Source organism: Leptonychotes weddellii, chromosome X (genome assembly GCF_054177405.1).
Source record: "Leptonychotes weddellii isolate Sample4059 chromosome X, ASM5417740v2, whole genome shotgun sequence".
Lineage (NCBI taxonomy): Eukaryota > Metazoa > Chordata > Mammalia > Carnivora > Phocidae > Leptonychotes > Leptonychotes weddellii.
The window spans coordinates 101,157,042-101,183,029 of NC_138385.1; the positions used below are offsets into that span (position 1 = coordinate 101,157,042).

Here is a 25,988-nt window from a genome sequence, read left to right on the forward strand (position 1 = left end):
ACCACCTCCAACCGGTGTGTGTGCCCGGGGCAGGTTTATTGGGGAGCGCTCCTACAAATTTTAGCATGGCACTGAACGGGAAGTTACGGTTGCCTTGCGATTATCCAATGAATCTGCCTTTGCCAAATATTGCCAAGACTGGTTTGCAAACGACGACCTCTCCAAACGCTTTCTAGGTATCTTGGAGAGGTGAGTAAGCGAACCTGGACGTAAGGAGGGCATCTTTGGGCACCGCAGCCCCCTCCCACGATGCTGGGGAACAGGGGTGTGCAGAGCTAAGGGTCAGGTTCCCCTAAACTGGATTTGAGAGAACACAGCCCAGAGCAGAGAGCTTTGCTTCCCCTCTCATTTAACAACACAAAGCCAGCTCACTAAAGCACATCAGACCGCGGCCGTGTCACCGTTCCGCCTCCTAACCAACATCGACTTTCTGTTCCTACACTGGATGTCCAAGCCACGCGGAGGCGGATGCCTGGCTTCCTGTCCTCACCCTGGCACCAGCGGGCTGCACGCCTGCCTGAGGCCTGACCCCATGAGCAAGCCCCATCTCTGTACTTATGAGACGGGTCTGCAGCTGTCTCTAGCATCACCAAGGACGATGCCAGCCTTGTGAATCTAAAGCAGGGTTTCCCCACCATGGCGCTTTTAACGCTTGGGTCCAAATCATCCCTCGTTAACTGTCCTGGGCACTGAGCAGCATCCCTGGTCTCCACTCACGGGATGCCATGGGCACCGTCCTCTGAGATACGAGGACGCAAAATGCCTCCAGACATTGCTCGATGTCCAGGGAAGGGGAAGGAGCGGCGAATGCAAAATCATCCACTTGGAGAAGCCCTGTTCTAAACAGGTTAAAAGAGTCCCACACTGGTTTCCAGGTATCGAGCTATGTAATCTTAAATGAATTAAAATTAAAGAAAACCTGTTATTCAGTTCCTCGGGCACAGGAGGCTCATGTCAAGTGATCAAGAGCCCCACGGGGCTCACAGCTATCTCACTGGCAACACGGATACGAACAGCTCCCTCTCTACACAGAAAGTTCTACTGGAGGAGACTCTAGGTTATCCAAGTTCTTCACTGTTCTAACACACGCACACGCTTCTCGAGGTCCTCAGTGGAAAAATAACTAACTGGTGGGCACATTCAAACTAACACCAGACACATCTGAGGTTCTACGCTTGGGAAAATGGGAAAAACTTTCATGCTATTCAGAGTTAAAAACAACAACAACAACAACAATCTGGCATTTCTACAAACTGACCACTTGACCTTAACCGCATAATTTTAATATTAAACTCGTATTTCTTTTTACTGAAGTATAATTAACATAGGATGTTACATCAGTTTTAGGTGTACACCATATTCAAGCAAGAAGACATTTACTCTAGGGCGCCTGGGTGGCTCAGTCGGTTAAGCGTCTGCCTTTGGCTCAGGTCATGATCCCAGGGTCCTGGGATCGAGCCCCGCATCGGGCTCCCTGCTCTGCGGGGAGCCTGCTTCTCCCTCTCCCACTCCCCCTGCTTGTGTTCCCTCTCTCGCTGTGTCTCTCTGTCAAATAAATAAATAAAATCTTAAAAAAAAAAAAAAAAGACATTTACTCTAAATTTACATGTAATAAATAAAAAAAACTATGAATCCGAAAAACACTGAGATTGGCCTAAAATTGCAAATGTGCTCGCAAAAGGAAAATGGCTGACTGCTACCTCAGTTACTCATGCAAGCAAGATCTGTCTAAATGATAGCCTCATCTCATCAGGTACTCCTGGTATCTGCCCAAATGTGGAGACACATCCCCAGCCTGTTTCCTGGACAGAGCACACACATGCATGAAGATCTGAGCAGATACCAACCCAAGGGGCGTGGGGGACAAAAAGAGCCAAACACATTTAAAAGTACACTTACCTCACACAGAACCTACATGATAAAAATTACTTTTACTTTTTTTTTTTTTTAAGATCTATTTATTTATTTGAGAGAGAGAGAGGGAGAGCGCAGGGGAGAGGGGCAGAGGGAGAGAGGATCTCAAGCAGACTCCGCACTGAGTGCGGAGCCCAGTGCAGGACTCAATCTCACGACCTAAGCAGAAACCAAGAGTTCATGCTTAACTGACTACACCACCCAGGCTCCCCAATAAATATAACTTTTAAAATGTACATTTGCATCTTGAAAATCTTCCTATATTATTTTGATAGCCAACAGTTCATTGGGTTCCTCTAGATCTTCATTTGCAGGCATCCCCATAAAAAGTAGTACTGGAATGTTCACGGTAGTATCATTCACGAGGTCAAACAGTGGAAACAACCCAAGTGTCTGTCAACTGAGGAATGGAGAGACAACATGGGGTCATTCCATATGACGGAGTGGCATTATATGGCTATAAAAAGGAACGCAGCATTGACACACACTACAACGTGGATGAGCCTCGAAAACATGATGCACAGAAAAAGAAGCAAGTCACAAAAAGCCACGTAGTATCTGCTTCCGTGTAACTGAATGTCCCAAACTGGTAAATCCACAGGGACAGAAAGCAGACTAGTAGTCGCCAGGGGCTGGGGAGGAGGACATGGGGGGAGTCGCTGTTAAGGAGTGCGGCGTTTCTTTCTGGCATATTGAAAATACTCTAAAATTAAGATTGTGGTGACGGCTGGATAACTCTGTGAATACACAAAACACCTTCAAAGATTTTTTTTTTAATTTTTTTATTTTTTTTAATTTATTTGACATAGAGACAGAGAGAGGGAACACAAGCAAGGGGAGTAGGAGAGGGAGAAGCAGGCTTCCCGCCGAACAGGGAGCCCGATGCGGGGCTGGATCCAAGGACCCTGGGATCATGACCTGAGCTGAAGGCAGACGCTTAACCGTCTGAGCCACCCGGGCGCCCCACACTAAACACCTTCAAATTAGGCTCTTTAAATGAATGAATGGGATGGTAGGTGAATTACGTCTCGATGAAGCTATTCAAAAACCTGCCTTTGGCGCAAGCTGCCCTGGGCCACCTATCACAGGGTATGAATGATGAACACGCTCATAATGCACGATGCCTTCTTCACGATGGCTAACACAGCCAAGCACGGGGCATTTCCACTCTGATGACGTGAAGCGGGGGTCATGGTGGTCTGGGGGTACTCACTAGCTTGACTGTATCAACACCGGGGTAACCTTTTCAAAATTGCTTCCACACTTTCCAGACAGGACACTTCTTTCTTGCTGGTGACTCTCAGACATATGGGGCAAGCCCCCTTCCTCCATAATCCCACATAAAGTGTGTTCCAGCCAAGGTGCTGGGAGGCAAATCACCAAGCAGACCTCCTTGTGTCTAAGCATCCGGCACATTCTGTGGTGCATTCCAGCCACCAGCTCAAGTCCCAAAGAATGATCCCCAAATGCAGTCATTTTACTGCCGTTCCCCAAATCCCTACCTGGCCCAGTACACCCCACTAGGACCTGCGTGTGCTTTCCTCCTCCTCCTGAAGTCATACTGAAGGTGACAGGCTGCATATACTAAGATGCCCGGGAGGGTCCCCTCAATGCTGGAGCTGGGCCTCTCCTGCACCTGTCCCTGCCCGACACAGCGCTTGGGGTGCACACTCTCCTCAGCCTCCGGAGACGAAACAGACCCGGGAACTTGTTTTTGCCCCTCGGACGGCCACAGCCTCCTGGGGATGCGGAGTAGCTCTGCCTGCAGCCCGGGAGACTCCCGTGGAATACACGACTCAGCGCTCATTCTTGGAGGAAGCCCAGAGCACAATGGCACAGCAGTAAGCCCAAACCCGAGAAGCCTTTGCACATCTCTCCGACAGGGTGATGGATTCTGTACCCACCGGGTCACGCCAGCCCTTGCGAGCCACGGTCCAGAATTTCTTTATTCATAGGTTAACAACTCACCACAGCTGCAGAGTTTAGAGGTTTCAAGAGCCATAAATCCATCTGCTCCCTGCTTATCTGAATTTCATACAAGATTAATATTCTACCTGCATCCTCTGACAAAGACAAATAGCCACAGAGTACAAAATGACAATATTCTATAGAGGTAAATACAGGGAAAAGAACTCAGTGGCAAACGTGCTATCTGCAACTAAAATTTGGGAGTTTAGGGGAATCCACCTTTTGTAAACCAGACCGTGCGTGGTCACACAGAAGAATGTCTTTAAAGCAGATGTAGAAGATATTAAAGGTCAAATACAGTGCCTCCAATAGGAAGGTCTTTAAATGAAATCATGAAAGTACCCAATAATGTAATTAATTTTAAAAAGAAACCATAAATTAAAATTTAAATCATACTTAAAATTAATCAGCAATATAAAATAGAGATTAAATGCAGCCCACTGTCTAAGCCACAAAAATCCTCCTGCTGGGAGGACCTGCCTTACAAAGGAGCTTTTCTTTAGATTTACAAAACGACAAGTGGGTGAGAGTGTCTTATTTCATTAGTTTGAAATAAAAAAGCAGGCGTGCATTTTGAGGAACTTAAAATGCCACGAGAGCACTTTGTGAAGGAAGGAAAATTGCTACTGATGCTCCAGGTTCTGTAACAGGATTTTAACTATTTCAATGAGCTCGGCGCTTGCCCTCCACCTTTTCCATCCACAACCAAAAATCAAACCTTTGCTGTCTCAGGCCTCGCAAACAATGTCCCGCTCCACCCCTAGCACCCAGCACTCAGAAAGCACTCATTATCCGCTGAACAGATGAACAGATAAAGCCCTATCAGTTCTGTTGTCCTACTTTGCACCAAAATGTCAAATGCATTCTGACTGCTGTGTGTCAATAAAGTTAGAAACTCAGTGCAGCTGAAAGGATACTCCTGTAAGGAAAGAGCAGTTGCTTTAGGATGAAGTAGTGGGATAGGTAACAGGCCAGGACAAAGTCAGACCCCAATGCTGAGCAGTGTGCAATGATAGGCACCGCATTTCAGAATAACCGAAAATCTTTTCATGTAAAGATCTCAACGTGCTGACTGCAAAAAATGTCTCAAAAGAGCATACACGCATTCTTGTGCAGAGAAGTGAGGTCCCAGGAGGTGGGAAGATGAAAGCCTATTCAAGGACAGGTGCAGGATGGTTCCGGGTCATAGAGAGCGGTGGTCAGAGACGAACAACGGGAAGGAGGCAGGAAAGAGATCTCATTTCAAGAGTGCGGAGTGGAAAGTGGGAGGGTAAGGGTGCCTTTCTGGAAGCTTCTGTGACTGCTTTAAATACTTCCATTGCTCCTGCTTTGGAAGCTAAGCAGGTAGAACAAATGTACAAAGCTCATCGCAGAAGAGTACAAGTGATTTTTGGACAATTCAGGGCGTAGGGACACCCACCCCCCACACAACTGAAAATCTGCCTCAAACCTCCGAATGCCCCAAAATGAACAGCCTGTTAACTGGGAACCTGATCGACAACACAGACACTCAATTTACACTTGCGTAGTATGTGATATGTATTACATACTGTATTCTCATAATAAAGGGGACTGGAGAAAAGAAAATGTCATTAAGAAAATCATGCGGAAGGGCGGCTCAGTCGGCAAAGCGTGCGACTCTTGATTTCAGCTCAGGTCGTGATCCCAGGGTTGTGAGATCGAGCCCTGCGTTGGGCTCCATGCTCAGCAAGGAGCCTGCTTGAGATTCTTCCCCTCTGCCCCTCAACCTGCTCACGCTGGCTTGTGCATGCTGTCTTGCTCTCTCCTGTGTAGTATCTGTTCTTACCAGTTTAAAATAAACCTTTTAAAAAGAGAGAGAGAGACAGAGAGAATATCATATGGAAGAGAAAATAATTTGCAGAACTGTACTATGTTTACCAAAAAAAAAATCTGCATCTCAGTGGACCCGCACAGTTCAAACCTGTGTTATTCAAGGGTCAACTGTAGTTCGTAAGATAGAATGTTGTGGTTTTTTGTTTTGTTTTAAGATTTTATTTATTTGAGAGAGAGCACATGAGAGGGGTTAGGGTCAGAGGGAGAAGCAGACTCCCCGCCGAGCAGGGAGCCCGATGCGGGACTCGATCCAGGGACTCCAGGATCATGACCTGAGCCGAAGGCAGTCGCTTAACCAACTGAGCCACCCAGGCGCCCCAGAATGTTGTGTTAATAGCACCTGAGGATGTGCATGAGGAAAGGTCTGGCAGTTTCTGTGTGGGTACAACACAATTTCACCACAAGAATCCAGAATCATTTGCTATCTCTGTCTACACAGTAGTGATGAGTCAGTCACAAGGGATCCAACTTTAAACTATTTCTTTGTAAACCACTCAGCCCTCCAACAATGGATGAACAGATAAACCAAACATGGTCTCTACACAGAATGGAATTTTATTCAGGGTCAAAAAGGACGGGGATTCTGACACATGCTACCACATGGATGAACTTGGGAGATATTACACTGAGTGAAATAAACCAGATGCAAAAAGACAAATATTGTTTGATTCCAACTTTGGGGTACCTAGAATAGGCAAATCCGTAGAGACAGAAGTGGAATGGTGGGTGCCAGGGGCTGGAGGACGGGAATCGGGAGTCAGTGTTTAATGGGGCAGAGTTTCTGCTTGCGAAGGTGACGAAAAGTTGCACAAAAATGTGAACATAATGACACTGAGGTGAAACTCAAAAATGGTTAAGGTAGTAAATTATATGTTATGTGTATTTTATCACAATAAAAAAGAATCCTTTGTAAATCTCTTAAACAGGTACTAAGTAAAGGCATGATCTTTCCCTTGTAGTCTTTTTGCAGGAGACTATTTTCATGTCAGGGGTTCCTTTAAAATTTTGCTATTTTTGTCCTACTCTGGGCTTTAGCTCGGGTCATGAGATCGAGCTCTGTGTCGGACTCTGCTGGGCACGGAGTCTGCCTCAGACTCGCTCTCTCTCAATCCCTCTCCCTGTGCTCACGCACGCACTCTCTCTCTCTAAAATCAATCTTTAAAAAAAATTTGCTCATTTTGCATACAGACGTCTTATGAAGGTAGGAAACTTGAAAAATTACGTAATTATTCTAAGTAATAAATTCAGAATCACTATTGACCATAAAGAAACCAAATAAGGTAAATTATTTTTCTTAATAGATTATAAATGAAGTTAAGCCAGTCAGATGCCTATGAATTACACGTCTGATCATGTTGTCAAACCTGTATTTTTTAATACAAAGAAAAACGTAATTTAGGAATAGAAATCCAGACCTAGAGCCTTAGTATCTTCCAACTTTATAGTTACACTGACCGTTGGAGCCACCGGAGGAGGCCCGCCGCGTGTAAAACTCCCCACTGCGGTGCTTCATACCCATGCCAAAGCCTAATGTCACTACTATGAAACAAGAGTCCGTAGTTTACACATGCAAAGTTGTAGGCCATGCTCCAGACCAGCCAACCTCATCACTACTGAAATTTGGGCCAGTAACTCTTGCGTGTGGGAGGACGGGAGGGAAGCCGTCCTGTGCCCTGGAGGATGTTCAGCAGCATGCCTGGCCTCCACCCTCTAGATGTCCACATCCTCCATACACACACACCCCAAATCCTGAAAAACAGGTCTCCAGACTTTGCCAAGCATCCCCTAGGGGAAAAAACACCCCAGTTGACAACCACGTCCGGAACTGAGAGACACTGAGAGACCACCCACGTTTACAAAGCCAACAGTAGGAAAAACAACATACTTGTGAATTATTATAAGAGACAGAAGTAGTGAAAAATGTCAGAAACGAAAGAATTGTTCCATCATTTTGAGGCCCCTTCCTAGCCGTGTTACAACCAGAATTTAAAACCAATTTCGAGAGTTCATTCTCTGGTTTAATTCATCAAGAACTTAATTAATGTCGGGCACCTGGGTGGCTCAGTTGGTTGAGCGACTGCCTTTGGCTCAGGTCATGATCCCGGAGTCCCGGGATCGAGTCCCGCATCAGGCTCCCTGCTGGACGGGGAGTCTGCTTCTCCCTCTGACCCTCCTCCCTCTCGTGCTCTCTGTCTCTCATTCTCTCTCGCAAATAAATAAATAAAATCTTTAAAAAAAAAAAAAAAGAACTTAATTAATGTCCATTTGAGTCAAACTGCAACATGAAACTCACTAGACTTTCAATCCATTGTCGGGAAGAGGGTGCGCTTTTCCCGATCTGCTTGGGCTCAAGAAAAAAGGAATAGCCAGCTTCTCACAAGGAAGCAGTTTTCCTGATAACCTGGAGGCAGCGTCTGCGGGGCTCCATGTGTGTGTTCTGGGCATTCATGAAAGTGGATGAAGACAAATGGTGTTTGAAAGAAAAGAACACTGAATAAATGTGAAGGGCAAATTGAAAGGGAGAACAAAAAGCCGAACTGTGTTATCAAACAGCACTCATCGAGGACTTTTCATCAGCTGGAGACAACAAAAAGCAATTGTGCTATCGGATTATCCACACGGAACTGACACCTTTAAATCAAGAAGCTATGGTTCCAAGGTCACCCGCGAAGCTTTACTTCTTTTGATAAGACAGATCAACAACACCCCACTCTACCCCACCGCACTCTGGGCCTGCTGTAAGACCCCTCTGGGGCACCACCTTTACCCAGTTAGTATGAAACCCCCGAAATGGGGTTGGTCTGCAACAGGGCACACCGCCCAGGAGTCCCTGTCTTGTCCCTATTACAATTTCCAGTCCTAATCAACTCTAACATTAAACCAATCCTTCAGGCTCCAATGCACCACTTCTCTGAGCCATGGCTCCCTTTGATCACAAGTACCTGGATCATTCGTGCCCTTCTTGGATTGTATGAATAAAGAGGAATTGGTGAGAACTGGTCACCCATCTTGTGACTTAGACCCCAAAAAGGACGGCAATCAGAGATGAATGAGAAAGCAGGCAGCAAGTGTTTAGAATAAGCCACACACCCCCCCCACACACACACACAAACACTCTCTCTCTCTCTCTCTCTCTCTCTCTCCCTCTCTCTCCCCCCCCCCACCCCTCCCTCCACACTGGGCAAACAGCATACAGCCCAAAAGCAAACACTGAGCATTTCAGGGATCTGAGTCACTTCCAGGCTGTGGATGGGGAGGAGGAGAAAAGAAGTAGAAGGGAGAAGCGGGAATGCACACGGACTCCACAAAACACTCGGCAATTTCGTGTCTTGTACCAAAGGACTGCGAAGTGGGGATTAACCTCCCGCTGTACAGAGGAGAAGACTGAGGCTCAGGGGTGCTAAGCAACTTCTGGAGGTCCCACAGGGCGTGGGTGATGAAAACAAGAGGTGAGACCAGAGCTGGCCGCCTCGAGGCCCCCGCGTGCCTGACCCTCTGTCCTCACGGGAACAGAAGAGCCACGCCGAGGCAAAGGGCACCGCACCTTTTACTGTTTCGATTCACTAACCCACCCACCCCCCCACCACCCGGGGCGGGGAACAAGCAGGCCCCTCTGAAGGCAGCTCCTGGAAACAGCATGGCCGCATGGCTGGTCTCTGGAGAGCGCAGCCAGGTGGTTCTCTGCGGCAATCGGTGGGGCATGTGCCCGATGGAGCCCGCAGGTCTGAGCCCAATCGCCCGCCAGCGAACAACAGCCCCAGGGCCTCCTGCTGGCCCCGCTGCGGACGGCACTGGAGGCTGCCTCCTTGAGCCACCTCGTCCCCATACACAGCAGTCCCCCAACGGGGAAGCAGCTCGATGGTGACTGGGCTCTGCTCCTTGCATGGCAGCTGTCTGTCCACGAAGGCAATCGTCCCCGGTGGCACGATTCAGCGCCCAGCTCCTTCCGTGTGGCCAGGGGGTCTCACCCTCCATCCGTGAGCAGGGTCTGGATGCCAGAGAGACCCAGCACCACTGCCGTACCCTCCGAACGCGGCGGCTCGGGAGGGGTTTCAGCCAGCTGGAGTCCGTTCCAGCCGCCCACTCCCCCACCGGAGCCCGGGGGCCCCACGGCCTCGCTGTGCCCTTTTTGTGTCTGGTCAATGGACCCCAACAACGGCACTGATCTCCCAGGACTACCTGAGGCACAGACTGGGGACTTAAAACCGCATCGGGTCCACACCAAAACCTGCGCACGGCAGCTCTCTTTGTACTAGCCCCCAGCTGCAAAGATCCCGAAGGCCCCTGAACTCGTGAATGGATAACTAAGCTCTGGCCCAGCCAGACAGCGGTACACCGCTCGGCATTCAAAAGGCACGAGCCGTTGACACCCACCACCTGGAAGGCTCTCGAGGGCTGCAGGCTGAGTGAAGAAAAGCGGTCTCCAAAGGCCAGCATTTGGCAAGAAAAAGGAATGATACGCAGACACGTCCTACCACACAGGAGGGACCGGGACAACGTTTTGCTGAGTAACAGAAGCCGCAAAGAACACACACCGCACGACGCCGTTCCCATGAAACGCCCGGGAACGGGCTAACCCGTAGGCACGGGAAGTAGAAAGGTGCTTGTCGGGGACCGGGGGAGGGGGTCACTCGACTCTGACAACGGTCCACGGAGGGCTCTGACGGAAGGACTCGCACCGCGGGGGCGGGAGCACAGCTCCGTGAGCAGAGCGAGGACCGCCCCACAGCACACGTCCAGTGAGCGACGGTCCCCTCTGTGAACTAGCTCAGTGAAGGCGTTACCAAAACCCGGCAACATCTGGCACACGCGTGTAAGAGGGCTACCTCGTCACCATTTACTGTTCTTTCTGCCCCATGCGGGTTGATTGTTAAGAGTCACCTCTGGTGCCCTCTCGATCTACAGACTGTCCCTCTGTTACTGATGGACTTGCAGTCCTCGGGTACGTCCAGGCCGATGAAAGATGGCAGCTCTAACGCTAAAGAACCAAAGGCTCCTGAGAGCACGGTGTAGACACGGTCCAGTCCACAGTCCTTGCCCTTCCCGTAGGCCCTTTCTGCTCCCCCATCACCCCGTTCAAGGCCACCAGGCTGCTTTATCAACTTCCCCTATTAAAAAAAAAAGGGGTGGGGAACGCCTGGGTGACTCAGTCGTTAAGCATCTGCCTTCGGCTCGGGTCATGATCCCAGGGTCCTGGGATCGAATCCTGCATCGGGCTCCGTGCTTAGCGGGGAGCCTGCTTCTCCTTCTCCCTCTGCTTGTCGCTCCCCCTGCTTGTGCTCTGTCAAATAAATAAAATAAAATCTTAAAAAAAAAAAAAAAGCTTTGTTGTTCCTGGCTCCCGACCTTTGCCCATAGTCAGTCCCCCACCTAGAACATAATTCTTCAACATATATCGATACTCCATCCACCACCAGACCCATCTGGAGTCTCCCTTCCAAAAGGAAGGTCCCTCCCACCTTCGGCTACTCTGCCACACGCTGTTAAGAGCCTTGCTCAGAATTCAGGGATGCCTGGGTGGCTCAGTCGGTTAAGCATCTGCCTTCGGCTCAGGTCATGATCTCGCGGTCCCAAGATCAAGTCCCGCATCAAGCCCCACATCGTGCTCCCTGCTCTCCCTCTGCTCCTCCCCCTGCTCATGTTCTCTCTCTCTCTCTCTCTCAAATGGTAGGTAAAATCTTTTAAAAAAATAAAATAAATTAATTTTTTTTTTTTAAGATTTTCTTTATTTATTTGACAGAGAGAGAGAGAGAGAGAGAGGGAACACAAGCAGGGGGAGTGGGGGAGAAGAAGCAGGCTTCCCGCCGAGCAGGGAGCCCGATGTGGGGCTCGATCCCAGGACCCTGGGATCATGACCTGAGCCGAAGGCAGACCCTTAACGACTGAGCCACCCAGGCACCCCAAATAAATTAAATTTTAAAAAAGAGCGTTGTTCAGGATTCCCTCAGCAGGGAGTGTCTACACCATGCACGGAATACCCATTCCCACCATGGCCTTCTGCCACGCCCCCCACTTCATGCATTTGTAATGCCTTACCCCCCAAAACAAGACACATTTCACACACCTCCGTATACTCCACAATGCTCTGGAAAAAACACACTGAACGACCAGTCATCCCAGAGATGGAAGATCTTTCAAACCAAGTGCTCTGAAAAGGATGTTCTTGATTTGGGAGGGCATCGGACCTTAACTGGGTGCAAGACAGCAGACAAGAGGAGAGCTCCAGGCCCCAGAAGGCCTGCTCTACGTGACTCTGGGTTGGCTCTGCTCTATCAACAGCCCAAGGCGGGCTGAGAACGAAGGAAAACGTGTCTGCAGGGGCCTCTGTCCCAGGCCGTGCTGCCTCAGGAGGGTGCCCCAACAAGGTGGTTCTGGAAAATCCTGGCTGGTCCACAAGTAGTTACACGGTGGCCTGTTGTTCTCCACACACGTACTAAGAAGAACAAACAAGAGGAACAGAGCGTGTGCCAGACAAAAAGTCAAAAGCCCTTGCTGGTTATGAGTCAGCCTTCTGAGGACAAAGAAGGGCCTCAAATGCATACGGGAAACAACAGGACAAATGATACTTCTCTGCAAAGCATACAGATTTTAATAATCATCTCCATTTCTCTTTCCTAAAATCTCTTGACTTCTAGAAGCTCAATGAAAAAGAAGGGTGTTAGACACACAGCATTTTCTTGCTAGCAAAATTACCTGTTACAAGAAATCTTGAGGAATCACCATTTCCAGTACTTACAGCCAATACAGTAACATTTCATTTTTAAGCACAGGAAATATGAAGAGGTTGACAGGATATCTATTACATAATAAGAAATCATTTTACAATTTCACTTACTCAGAGCCAAATGCAGGCAAATCCCTTCTTCCTTCGAGGGTTTATTTCAAGGCCTGTTTTCTATCTTCAGTTACCTGTTAATGAAAAATAACCGAAGTAAGGCAAAAGCGTCCATGAAAACATCTTGAAGTATACCGTCAACCGTTCCACAGGCCAGGAGATATCTGAATTAGGGATACGACAAAACCGAAATAATCACTAGGTCATCGCTGACTCCCGGGCTTCATTCCCCAGTTAAAGCATGCAAATCTGGTCAAAAGTTTCATTATCTCACAAGCAATTATGATCCTATCACCAGGGAATGTCGATAACTGAAAAATCCACTCAGCTCTTACCAGACACACTTTTCCTCTACCCTCCTAAAGCATGCTAAGTGAAAACACAGGTTATTTCTTTTTCTTTTTTTTTAAACACAGGTATTTTCTAAATTCAACCCAACTCATGAAGTTTCTACTGACAATGGCGCTCGGTGCTGTTCCAGTATTAGGGACACACAGTGCCTGGGTTTGTGGAACATACCCATCCCGGCAGGGAAAAGCGGGGAACCTGGTGATGGAAGAGCAGGGACCATAAACTAGAAACCAAACGCAGAGCAAGATCAGTTCATACGACAGAACTACTGAGACTCCAGTTGGTGGTGGTGGAAGAGAAAGTGACCAGGGGCAAGGAGTCTACTTACTCTGGGGCCTGGGGCAGCACTCTTTGAGGAGGGAGCGTCTGAATGGGGGCGAGAGAGCGAGAGAGGCCACAATGCGGACACAGCAAGTGCAAATGTCCTGTGGTGAGAGTGACCTTGGCAAGAGGGAGGGAGGAAGGCTAGTGCTGGGCACCAGAAGTGAGTAATAGCAGGTCCCAGGTCCAAGAGGACCTCACAGCTCACGGAAAGGAGTTTGATCCTACACAGGCCCCACTACACCTTATTCTTCACCCAGCACCAGAGTTAATGAGAAAAGAAAATCTGATCATCCTGCTATTAAAAAAAAAAAAAAAAGCCTTCGGGGCCTCCTGTCATGCTTAGAACAAAATCCAGAGAAGCTCTTGCTCAATAGAGAACCACCGGTGACTCGCACAGTGCCGGCAGGAAAAGACGAGCACAAAATGCAGACAGTGTACAGGGTTCTAAGACATTCTGACCTGGAGGACTCACGGGGGGAGCGGGGAGAGGGGGAGGCATGTGTGGTGGGGAGGGGAGAGAAGAACCCAGTGTGACTTCTAGCTTCAGGGCTTAAGCAACAATTTGGAAGGTGGTGCCACTTCCTGGGATGTAGGCAGACTGAGGAGAGGAAAAGCAAGACTTTTTTACGTGTTAACTTTGAAACGTCCATCCCAGCTGTAAAGTGGACTACTAACTAGGCAGTGAAGGACACCAGTCCAAGCAATCAGGAGAGGTCCCGGCTGCAGAGTTAAGTCTGGAAGTCATCCCGTAACCACGATCTTCAAAAGCTACGGGCCTGAATGGGAATGCCCAAAGCAGGGTTTCTCACCCTGGGCACTGCTGACTCTGTGAATCTGGTAACTCTGTTGTGGGGGCTGCGCTGCACACTGAGTGGAATCTCTGGGCTCCACCCCCTAGACGCTGGTAGCAATCCACACATTCGCCCCCTTCGTTGCGACAACGTACCAGGTGTCCCCCGGGGGGCACAAGCGCCCTGCAGAGAACCCCTGGTCTAAAGGTTGCAAGCCGAGGATGGAAGGCTGAGAGAAGGAAATGTCAATGAGACAGGGGTGTGCAGACAGGCAGGAGGAAATCCAGAGTGGTGCGGTATTCCCTGGCATCTAGGGACGGACAGCTCTCAAAAATCATGGAATGACTAGCAAATAACGGCCACTGATATGGATGGCAAGGAGGAGAGCAGATGACAGGAGGACAGAAAAACCACACTGTCTCCTCTGCCCATGCCCACTACATGGAAGAAATCGAGAGAGGCTTCATGGAGGCAGCAGCATTCCTGTTGGCCCATGAAGTCAGGTGACGAGGAAGAGAGGGGAGCTGCAGCTTGAGTGGTGCTGGAGGCAACAAAGGCAGGCAAGAGGGCACTGAGGTTTCTAAAAAGGTCAGCTGATGCTCTCAGGGTGCTCAGGAAAGGGGATGGGTGCGGCCGAGTGCCAGGATGCTGGGCAGTGGACAGCATGGGTGCCCCGTCCAGTGCCCCGTCCAGCAGAGGGAAGAGGAGGCCAACCAGGGAAGTTGGCCCTGCAGACAGCACACTCCCAGCAGGGGCGACTCCAAAATACCAGACAACCTGCAGAGTTCCTCCCAAGCAGGAGCCAGGGGCCCCACAGTTGAGTCGGCCAGCCGTCTTTCTCTCTCTCTCTAAACTTACGAGGGCTCGTGCCCCTGGCACCCGGTGCTCAGAGTCCCGAGTTGTGTGAAAATGCGGACACCACTTGCCAGATAGATGCCTGACCCACTGCCCTACCCCCTTCCATCTTCATGCCCACCACTACTATTACCTTTAATGCTATCATATTAAAAAAGAAAAAAAAAATTTAGGGGAAAAAAAGAAGGGCAGATTTACAGGCCTCACTTTGCTCCTAATTAATTAGAAGAAACTCTCTCTGGACCAGAGAGTCCTCAGCTGTGAAATGAGGGTATTAAATTATTTATGAGGTTCATCCACATCAAAAAATCTGAGGAACCATTTTCCTGTTGGCTTCCTTTGTAAATTCTAAGGGAAAACCCTTGCAAAGAACTGAACCAAGAACTTGCACAAGGATGCTGGGGGAGGGAGGGAGAAGGAATGTATGCATCCATCTGTCCTGCAGCCAACTGACCACAGAAATATATCCAAAGGCGGCAACATTTTCCCAAAATTGCCGTAATGATTAACATTTGCACGCCAAAGAAATTCAAGTTGTACCATCACGAAAACAACGCAAAAAATCCAAAATATGTTTTCAGAAGCCACTGAGCGTAACAGAGAAGCTGCAATTTCCTCCTGAGTCCTTTCTTTTTTTAGTGAGCCCTGAATTAACTGGGCCAAGAGCCAGGGGCTGAGCCGGGTACTGGCATGAGGAACCCGAGAATTCTGAACACTTCATTTGCTATGAGGTTCAAGTTCTGTGTAATGAAGCTGTTGTTTCCTGCATTACACCAGCACTGAATAGCATTTTTATGTATGGTGATGATTCATTCAGTAGCAGATTTTAAATCTCTTAAATCAGTGGTTCTCAAATGGGGCTGTCTCTCAGGGGACACTGGGCACTGTCTGGAGACATTTTTAGTTGTCAGGCTGGAGGAGGAATGCTGCTGGCATCTAGTAAAGCCAGGGACACAGCACAGCCCTTCTGAGGCAAAAAATTATCTGGCCCAAGTATCCATACTGCCAAGGATGACTGACCATACTAAAATTTCTATAATTTTACGGGAGATACATCCTATATGCTCTCATGCTCCAAACCACTTTTATTCTTTTCAAAGTAATGCATGTACATTGTTTTAAAAAGTAAAATACAGGTGAGGCAAAAGACTCCTCTTTTCACTTACAAGCTTTTTATAGCACCATCTATTCCCAATTCTACTTCCCACAGCAACCATTTTCAAATCTCAGACCTGTTTGTTTTACTGGCAGTGATCCTCAGTACGACTTCCATGTTTCTAAATAACCTTATAATATTCCCTATCAGCTTCAGATATTACTTATTTGATTTTCTCACATATGGGTGAGAATTTTGGTTTTTTAAATTCCCTCCTCAATCCTATGCTAACCCTACCACATTTTCCCAGTAGTGTAACCATAGTTTTTGGTTAAATCTGTATCTGACGGATATTATTTTGACAACGGAATGGGCACTGCTAAGCAAGCAATATAGTATGACTATGATTCCTTTCTTATGAAACCTTTTTGTTTTCCTGGGGTTACTAATTGCATCTGTTTTTATTTCCTTAGTTTTCTTTTATATATATATCCTTTGGTAATTCTTCCAGCATTGTCCACAATCCTTTGACTCAATTTTTCACATGATCAAAATTCTCAGATAATCTGTCAGCTCTATGGGTTTCCCCCTCAATCACGCCTACATCTTCCAAATATACACACATCAGACCTTCTGAAATTTCTTATCTCTGTTCCAGTCTGTAGTTGTCAGCATTAGGCCTGCTATAGAGTTCATGCCGCCTTGAAACCACAACATCGTGAGAATACATGCTGTCTCTTTGTTTCTAGGATCCCAAATCTCCCCTTTCTCAGTTTACTCTCTCATTTCAGTGGGACACATTCTCTGGATTTCTGAGAACTGATGTACAACAAAAGCTAAATTTTACTGATATCCTGAATATGTAACAAATATCTTTACTCTACCCTTAGTTAACAACTAGTAGAAGAATGACTTTAAATTCTGAGTGAAAATTATTTGCATAGAATTCTTAGTCTCTTTTCCAACTTCCAATGCTGCCGTTAAGAAATCTGATATCATTCTGATTCCAGATTCTTGATATGACCTTTAAATCCAGGATAGTCCTTATATACTGCCTTTCTCTCTAATATTCCAAAATGACATGATGAGCTTTCGTGTAATAATCTTTATATGCTTTTTATTCTCTCTTCTAGTCACATGGTAGGAAATTTCTCTCTTCTTCAGATTTAAGATTTTTTTCCAGCGTCTCATCCTTGGAATACCTATTAGGCAAACATCTGAATAACCATCTCTCATTTACATAATAAAACTTTCTGCACTATGCCTTCACTGACCAGTAAGGTATCCATTAGCTGCATGCAGTTACGAAGCACTTGAAGTGTTTGACTAGTGCAACTGAGGAACTGGCTTTTAAATTTTATTTAATTTTAATTAATTTAAGTATAATAGTCACATGTGGCCAGTGGTTACCGTATTAATGCAAATCTAAAGACTATGACAAATGGGAAAAAAAAAACCAACAAAGGAGAGGCAGTGCCTACAGCCTAGGACTTCATTCCTTATGGCTTCCTTCCTCATAAGAACTTGAAGAAGTTATACTTCTGTACAGTGGATGCTCTAGGGGACGGACACTAAAAAGGCATACCAGGGCAGTCTCTGGGCATTCATTCACTCATTTACTCATTCAATAAACATCACAAACATAACAAATTGTTACCCAGACATTCTATGAACAATGACCATGATAGAAAACAGAACCGCAAAAACCAAAACTGCAAAAACAAAATTACAAAAGTTCTGGGCACCCAAGCCAAAGCCGATCAGCCTATTGTTTCACCTCAATCACTGGGAGCCATCTTCTTTAAAGCTTAGTGCCCACCATACAGCAGGCAGGTAATAGGTGCACACTGAAAACAAACTAAGTGCAGGCTCAAAGCCAAAAGAAAGTCTTTATTGTTTTTTCAACTCTAAAAAAAAAAAAAGAAAGAAACATATTAGCACTGTGGGAATAGGGAAATAAATGTTCAGGGGAAATCATTTTTTATTTAAGGATCAATGTGCGAAACACATTTTCTTCATCTGTTCTTCACAGAAGTCATTTAATATCCATTCATTCCTGCAAAACAGGACATTTTATTATATTTGTAGGTTTTACAAGTTCAGCATGAAAGTATAAACTACTCAGAAAGGAGAAAAAATGGACACCAAACAAGATGCTTAAACTTGATTTCTTTTTAAATCTGTTATAATGCTCATAAAAAGATTTCTAAGCTTGGAAATCAATGCTTCTAAACTCGTATTGATGTATCTGAATGCATATGGTTAGACACACATCTCATTTACCCACCACCCTTAACACCAGCAGAGTCAACCATATTCCACTCACAACAAATGAAAAATGGGTTCCTGGCTCACACTGTGATATACCAAACAGATTCCACACAGAAAGACCAAGATATGGTTTGTCATGTGAAAATCTGATATAAGATAAGGTAATGACATGACCCAATTGGGCTTATAATTATATAATCCCTCTAGAGCCAATACCAACTGGGGGGGGGGGGCGCGGAACAAACCCACAGCAAATTTTAATAAGCTATCAGTCACACCATATTTGTTTCTAAGCATTTATTATTTAAATCAGAATGATAAATTTTATTTAATGGCATAAAACTAATCTTTAGTGAGAAAAATAACCACATTTAAAGAAGACACATTAAAGTATTAGGATAGCATCTTCCTTATTCAGCAAACTGTCAATCAACAGTGACTTGAATCTCTCCCCACAGATACAACACCAACTGTATGCATAGAATCCTCACGGGACTCCAATCAGTTGTTTATAGATGATGTAGTGCAACGTGAGGTAAAAAGAATCCCAATTACTCTCTTCCTCATCTCCCAAAGCACCGTCTCCACATTTTGCAGTGAACATTAAGCATAATTTTAAATGTAATTGTCAAGCACATTATCTATTCACTGAATTATGATAAAAGTTTCTGAACACCATATGGTCCTGGTGTTCACATTTCAGTTTCTATCCTTTGCCAAACACATGCTCTCCCCCACTCACCTGGAAAGGTCAATTACACTGTCTTCGTTTCAGTTAACAATGCTGCAAGCAAATCCCTTTTGTAAAATAATTAAATTCAATTATTTGCTTACATAAACACCTCAAAATTTGGGACACCAATGTCAACGATCAGCTAATTAAAGAACAAAGTATTAAGACACGCGGCACACACACACACTCAAGCACATGTGCACACCTCTTCCTATTCACAAAGCACAATGCCTCAAGTGTCACCTCCGCGTGCAGGACATCAGGAAGACAACCTAAATAAAAATTCAAATGAAAAACTAAGACTAAAAACACCCAGCACTCTTAGACAAACACACTGTAGTGTCCCTATATTGAAAGAAGCTGAATTGTAGAGTACGCAAACCCCCAAATATTCAACTTTCTAATCCATACCCCTTTGGAAACAGAGGCCTTCAAAATGACTTTTAAACCCCAGGCTTTTCCAAAAATGCACTTTTTTTAGAAGAGTTTTTATTTATTTGAGTAATCTCTACACCCAACGTGGGGCTTGAAGTCACAACTCTGAAATCAAGAGTCACGTGCTTATCCAACTGAGCCATCCAGGAAACCCTGGAATTTTTTTAAAGTGTCAAATTCAACAGTTTGGAGAAAGGGGCCACTAGGAATCCTATTGCAGTTTATACTGAGGGTGACTCCTGCCCCCAAGTGTTTAGACCAGCAATTCTCAATTGGGGGTGACTGTGCCCTCCCCCAAGAGACATTTTGGGCTGCCACAACTGGGGGAGTGTTCCTGGCATGTGGTAGGTGGAGACTAGGGGTGTTATTACACATCCTCCAATCTACAGGTCAGCCCCTACCAGAAGCACCTCAAAAAGAACACCCCACTCCCAACTTTCGCCCAGGCTATGCACAAGCATTCACATTCCCCAGCCTTGCACCCTTTGAAAGAACCCACGTGTCTAAGAACTGCATCATCGTTACCGCATCATCGTTACCATCTCTACGTCACCCGCCCACGTCCCCCTCCCCACAAGCTCCCCATGGAACCCAAGCCTGGCCGCCAGAGGCGTTTCCTTCAGGCACACTCCTCTGGTTCCACACTGAACACGGAGCCAGGCGGTTAAGGGCACGGAACGCTGGGGCCAGAGGGCTCTGCGAGAATCGCCCGGCGCCCCACGCCAGTTGTGTGTGCAACCTGGGGCCAGGAATCCTCATGCCCCCAGGTCCTTCTCCATGCAGTGGGGGTAACTAACTGAACCCTCATAATGACGTTAGGAGAACGCACCACCATTCATTCATACATGGGAAGAGCAGAGAACCCTCCCTGGCACACAGCGGACACCAGGCAAGTACTGGCCAAAACTGCTTTTGTCACTGTGGTCCATACGTGAGGCAATCAGCTCATAGCCTTGTCACTAAGGAGATGTGCGGCCCCGGACGATGACCTCTGAGCCGTTACATGCAAAATACGCAGCGCAGGCCCTGGCTGTCGGAGGCCGTCAGTATTCGTGGTTATTAACAAGAGAGCAGCTGAGGCTCGGAATTGATCCCAAGAAGTTGTTCCCAATCTTTCCTTCCCATAAATAGAGAAACAGCGATTCTTTCTTCACTGAGTGTTTTTTTTTAAAGATTTATTTAGGGACGCCCGGGTGGCTCAGTTGTTAAACGTCTGCCTTTGGCTCAGGGCATGATCCCAGGATCTTGGGATCGAGCCCCGCCTCAGGCTCCCTGATCCACGGGAAACCTGCTTCTCCCTCTCCCACTCCCCCTGCTTGTGTTCCCTCTCTCGCTCTCTGTCAAATAAATAAAATCTTTCAAAAAAATAATAGAAGATTTATTTATTTATTTGTGAGAGAGAGAGAGAGGGAGTGCGCACAGGTGGGGAGAAGGGAGGGGGAGAGAGATTCTCCAGCAGGCTCCTCGCTGGGTGCAGAGCCCAAAGCGGGACTCGATCTCACTACCCTTGAGATCATGACCTGAGTGGAAATCAGGAGTCAGGCACTTAACCGACTGAGCCATCCAGGCACCCCTCTGAGCTAATTCTTTACACTTGCTTACTGGGAGACATTTAAGAACTTTTATTTCCATAACCTCATTTTCACTTCCTGCTTTTCAACAAGTTATGGAGACTCTATTCAGGGCTCCAAGGTCCCGTTTCCAACAGAGAGTACAGGAAACTGCTCCCCACCACACCAGTGGAGACAGAAAAAGAATTTCTGCTCCATTCAATGTACCGTCAAGCCAAAGAATTTATTTTTTTTTAAGTAGTGTGAGTTTTTTTTCCCCCAGGAAAATTAAATGACTCCAGAGCGTTGCTAATTGTTATCCATCTTTCTCTCATAAAGTGATTTGACAGAGACTAGAAAGGCCTAGAAAGCTTTACCTAGGTCTGCTCGTCAGCTGCTTTTGCCAGAGTCTCCATCACACTAAATTTAGAAATATACTGTCTTGATGTACTTCAGCAGGAAGCAGCCAGATTAAAATAAGATGCCGCTAACACAGGAGAATTCAAAAGCTGTTGTGAGCCAACAACCTCCAAGAAACCACACTGTACTCATTCACTAAAATACGCAGTCATCCTCCACCAGGAAAAAGGACTTGAAGTGGATTCCAAACACACACACACACACACACACACACACACGCATGAGCAACGATAAAACAACTAGCTGGCGAAATCAGGGCACCAAAGATGAGCTGGAGCTGGGAGCTGAGGACCATATGCAAAGCCTATGAGCGGACACAACTTAGATCAGTTGCAAGGGAACTAAAATCGGATTCTGAGTTTCCTAGCCATCTATGCAGAGAGACAAATAGGAACAGAAGTTTGCATCCAAAAAGTGAAGAAGATAATTAAAAACACAGCTTCTAGAGTGGATACATCTGCACCATTTCTCCCATGGGCCCCAGAGGGGAAACTGTGGGCTCCATACAACTCTGTTCTCAGTAAATGGGGTCCAGGGACACGTTTCATTGGGCTGCTTCTTACAAGAGTTTTCAACATGAGGTAACCGCACAACCCCGAAACATAGGTAAATAAGTCAAGTCTCTGTGGATAAACGACACGGTGGTGGCGTGCACATCTCTCCCCACAGCCCGTAGGACTCTCAGGATACATTTCAGAAGCGCTCAGAGTCCCAACTGGGCTGCGGGTCTCCTGGGGTCACAGCAACACACTACAGTATATTGTAAACACATTTCAATACCAATAAATCTATCAGTTGTAGAATATCATTTTTAACAGTTGCCTAGTAACTCACTGAAAGAGCTAAATAACCTTTTGTCACCACTGCATTCAACTCCTTGCTATTTTAAACAATGCCTCAATAAATAAGGAGAACCATTCCTTAGGTGTGCAAAAAACCGGGCCACCTATGTAAAAAGAGAGAGCTGCACTAACGTTTAAGGAAGAAATACCTCATGGCAAGACTACATAACAGCAGCAAGTTCAATGATGCCTTTCAGATTATTTGCGCTTCCATCAATCACCGCAGGGTCTATACGCACCTGCAGAACAGCAGTACGTGTGAGACTGACCACAGTCGACAAGCAATACCCACAGTGAGTGTGTATGAACACATTCCCGCGTGAACCGGGAAATAATTACAGAACATCTGGCATGAAAACTTTTTCGCAAATTTGAGTATTTCAGGAAAAATGTCATGATTTAAATAGGGCTTATTTCAAGGCAGCAACGTATTCACTCGTCTTTGTGCTCGAGACGATGCTGGTTGATCCCTGTTGTTTCTTTTTTTTTAATTTTATTTTTTTTAAGATTTTATTTATTTATTTGAGAGAGAGAGCACAAGAGCGGGGAGCGGGAGAGGGAGAAGCAGACTCCCTGCTGAGCAGGGAGCCCAATGTGGGACTCGATCCTGGGACTCCAGGATCATGACCTGAGCCGAAGGCAGCTGCTTAACCAACTGAGCCACCCAGGCGCCCGATCCCTGTTGTTTCAAGGTAATTATGAACAGAGCTGCCTTTCACCCTAAGAAGTGTCCCAATGTGGACAATACATTATGGGACAACTCTAGATCTTAGAGACAAGTCAGCAATGGAGATGGCCCAGGCTCCAGAACGACAAACCAGGAATGCCGAAGTCCCAGACACAGATTTCTGTCTAAAGAAACATGGAGTTGTTAAACCTGGAGGTCCTAACGTGGCCAAGTGGGTGGGAAGGGTCCTTGGTTAGAACCACGTGAATGGTCAAAGGAAGCTTCCTCCATCTGCTATCTTGAAGTAACATCATCAACTGAGTCAACAGACGTAATGACAGCACTTCATCCTTCCCACTCCTCAGGAACATCCAGCATTACCGTTTCTCCCTCACTGGCTAATGTAATGGCCACACATCCAGGTGAGTGGGGCCCCAGCAATCAAGATGGACCATAAGCTCTACTAGGGCAGGAACTGCATCTGTTTTTGGTTCTTCAGTACCTCGCAAGTTGTAGTCACCCAATAAATAGGTGGTGAATGAGTCAACCTCTTTCTCTTTCCTAACTACTCTTGCTCAGATTGGTTCTCTGGTTCCTCTTCATCATCTCATCCATTAAACGTACGCATTTCCCCAACGCTCTGTTCTTGAATCTTTTTCCTCTACCTTTGTTCCCTTGTAATACCATCCAAGATGGCGGCCCTCTTTGCAGGTAATTTTTTTTTTTTTTAAGATTTTATTTATTTAAGAGAGACAGAGAGAACAAATGGTGGGGAGGGGCAAAGGGAGAAGCAGCAGAGCGGGGAGCCCGATGTGGGGCTCGATCCCAGGACCCTGAGATCATGACCTGAGCCGAAGGCAGACGCTTAACCGACTAAGCCACCCAGAAGCACTGCCGCCCCCCCTCCTCTTTTTTTAAGATTTTTTTTGCAGGTAAAAAAAAAAAAGATTTTTTTGCAGGTAATTCTAAAGCTCTATTTCAAAGGCAGTATTTCTTCCGCCTACTTCCTATCTCCACTTGGGTCCCTGTCCAGCACCTGAAGGTCACTATTTCAAATGCAATCTTCATTTCCTTCCCAGCTTCACATTACTATGTCTTTGACCCACCCTTTGTTACCCTTCACTCCCAGACCCAAAACTCTGCTGCTCCCACCACAGACTCATTCCTTTCTCTCTGCCAATCCCCCTCCCAACATTCCCTCAATCAGATGCCAAGTCCTAACATTTCGACCCTATGGAGTCTCTAACATTGCATCTCTCCATGTCCACTGCCGCTGCCCTACTTGGTGGCCTGGCTTCTGAATGACTGCACACAATTTCCCTCCTCCTGACCTCTCCCCCTGCAAATCCGCAAAACCACATGTATCTTCTTAAAGCAGAGGTCTGATGTATCTCATGACTCAAAAATATGTAATGGATGACCACATTGCTTCAGAAAACAAACCCACACTCCTTATATTGGCTGCCTACAGTGCTGGTTTGTACACAGCTGGAAAAGCAGGGGCCAGGGCTAATACTACCGTTAAGACTAAGTTATCACAACACTCTAAGTAGATGCCACCTGTGGTAAGCAGAGTAACGCCCCACCCACCCAGGTTGTGCATATCCTAATCTCCAGAACCTCTGAACATACTAGGTTACATGACATGGGGGAATACGGGTGGTTGATGGAATTCAGATTGCTAATCTGACCTTAAGAAAAGACTTGATCCTGTATTATACAAGCACGTCCAATGTAATCAGGGGACTCCTTGAAATGGGGAAGAGGGTTGCAAAGCAACCCATCAGAGTGATGGAATGTGAGAAAACGTCAAACTGTTGTTGGCTTTGAAGACAAAGGAAGGAGTCATGAGCCAAGCATTGTAGGCAGCCTCTAGAAGCTGGAAAAGGCATTTAAAAACAAACAAAAACAAAAAACAAAGGTTTTCCTCTAGAAGCTCCAGAAAACAATGTGGCCCTGCAGACACCTCAGTTTTAGTCCAGCGAGACCCATTTTGGACTTGTGACCTCCAGAACTCTAAGATAATACATCAGGGTTGTCTGAAGCCACGAAGTTTGTGGGTCAGCAATAGGAAGCACATACACCCTTTTTCTTGCCACTGAGTTCCCACTGTACCATATTCATACAATTTTATGGCATTTAGCACTCTGTATTAGAAACAGTTCACTATATACCTTGTAATTACTGCAAGAGAGAGTTCTAGGGGCACCTGGGTGGCTCAGCTCAGGTCATGATCTTAGGGTCCTGGGATTGAGCCGCTCGTCGGGCTCCAGGCTCAGCAGGGAATCTGCTTCTCCCTCTTCCTCTACCCTTCCACCTGCTTGTGCACTCGCTCTCTCTCAAATAATCTTTAAAAAAAAAAGAGAGCGCACGAGAGATCTACATCTCAGAGCAGTTACATTACAACCAAGTGTGGTCTCTACAGCATCTCCCATGGGAGGCTGTAGAACCAATCGAGGTGTTACTGTCCTCCCTCCATTGGGACTTGTGTGTGAAAAACCCGCCTTCACTCCAAATGCCTCAAACTTCAGCCTGTCCCTGAAAAATCCAAGCGAGTCTTCCAGTACGGTCTTCAGACGTACAGAATGAAGGTTAACGACCTGCAAAAGTGCTTCACTCAGTCTGGGAACTTATCTCCTGGGACAAATGACACAGAACGAGCACTCAACGGTCAGAAGTCATCTTTTGGGCCCAAGGCCTGGCTCCGCGGGCCCTTGGGCAAGTGGTGCCCCACGATTCCTTTCTCTGTTGGGAATTATTCTTTAATTCCTTTATTGTCTCATCCACTGAGACAACCTTTAGGAGAGGCTCGCTACAAGGCACAGATGCAGAGGACCAGCCCAGTTCCTTTCTTTAAGGAGCTTGTGGTCTCTAAAGCAGGTAATGAAAATCCCTAATTTCCTAATTACTCAACAGGTGACACTGTAGGCGTTTTAACAGCAGCTCAATAATTTTTTTGAAAAATGATAACAAGCGTTGGTGAGGATATGGAGAAACTGGAATGCTCATACATCAGGAGTGGGATTGTAAAATACAGCAGCCATTCTGGAAAACACTCTGGCAGTTCCTCAGAAAGTTAAAA

General features: G+C 46.5%; 1 protein-coding gene across 4 annotated transcripts in view; it reads right to left on the reverse strand.

The window, feature by feature from the left end:
* TBL1X (transducin beta like 1 X-linked) overlaps nt 1-25,988 on the reverse strand; it is a 208,543-nt gene that overhangs the window by 119,274 nt on the left and 63,281 nt on the right. For all 4 annotated transcript variants that reach the window (XM_081809201.1, XM_081809203.1, XM_081809200.1 and 1 more), the window contains exon 2: nt 12,572-12,645. The gene's annotated coding sequence lies outside the window, so the exon portion shown is untranslated. The remainder of the gene's footprint in view (nt 1-12,571; nt 12,646-25,988) is intronic.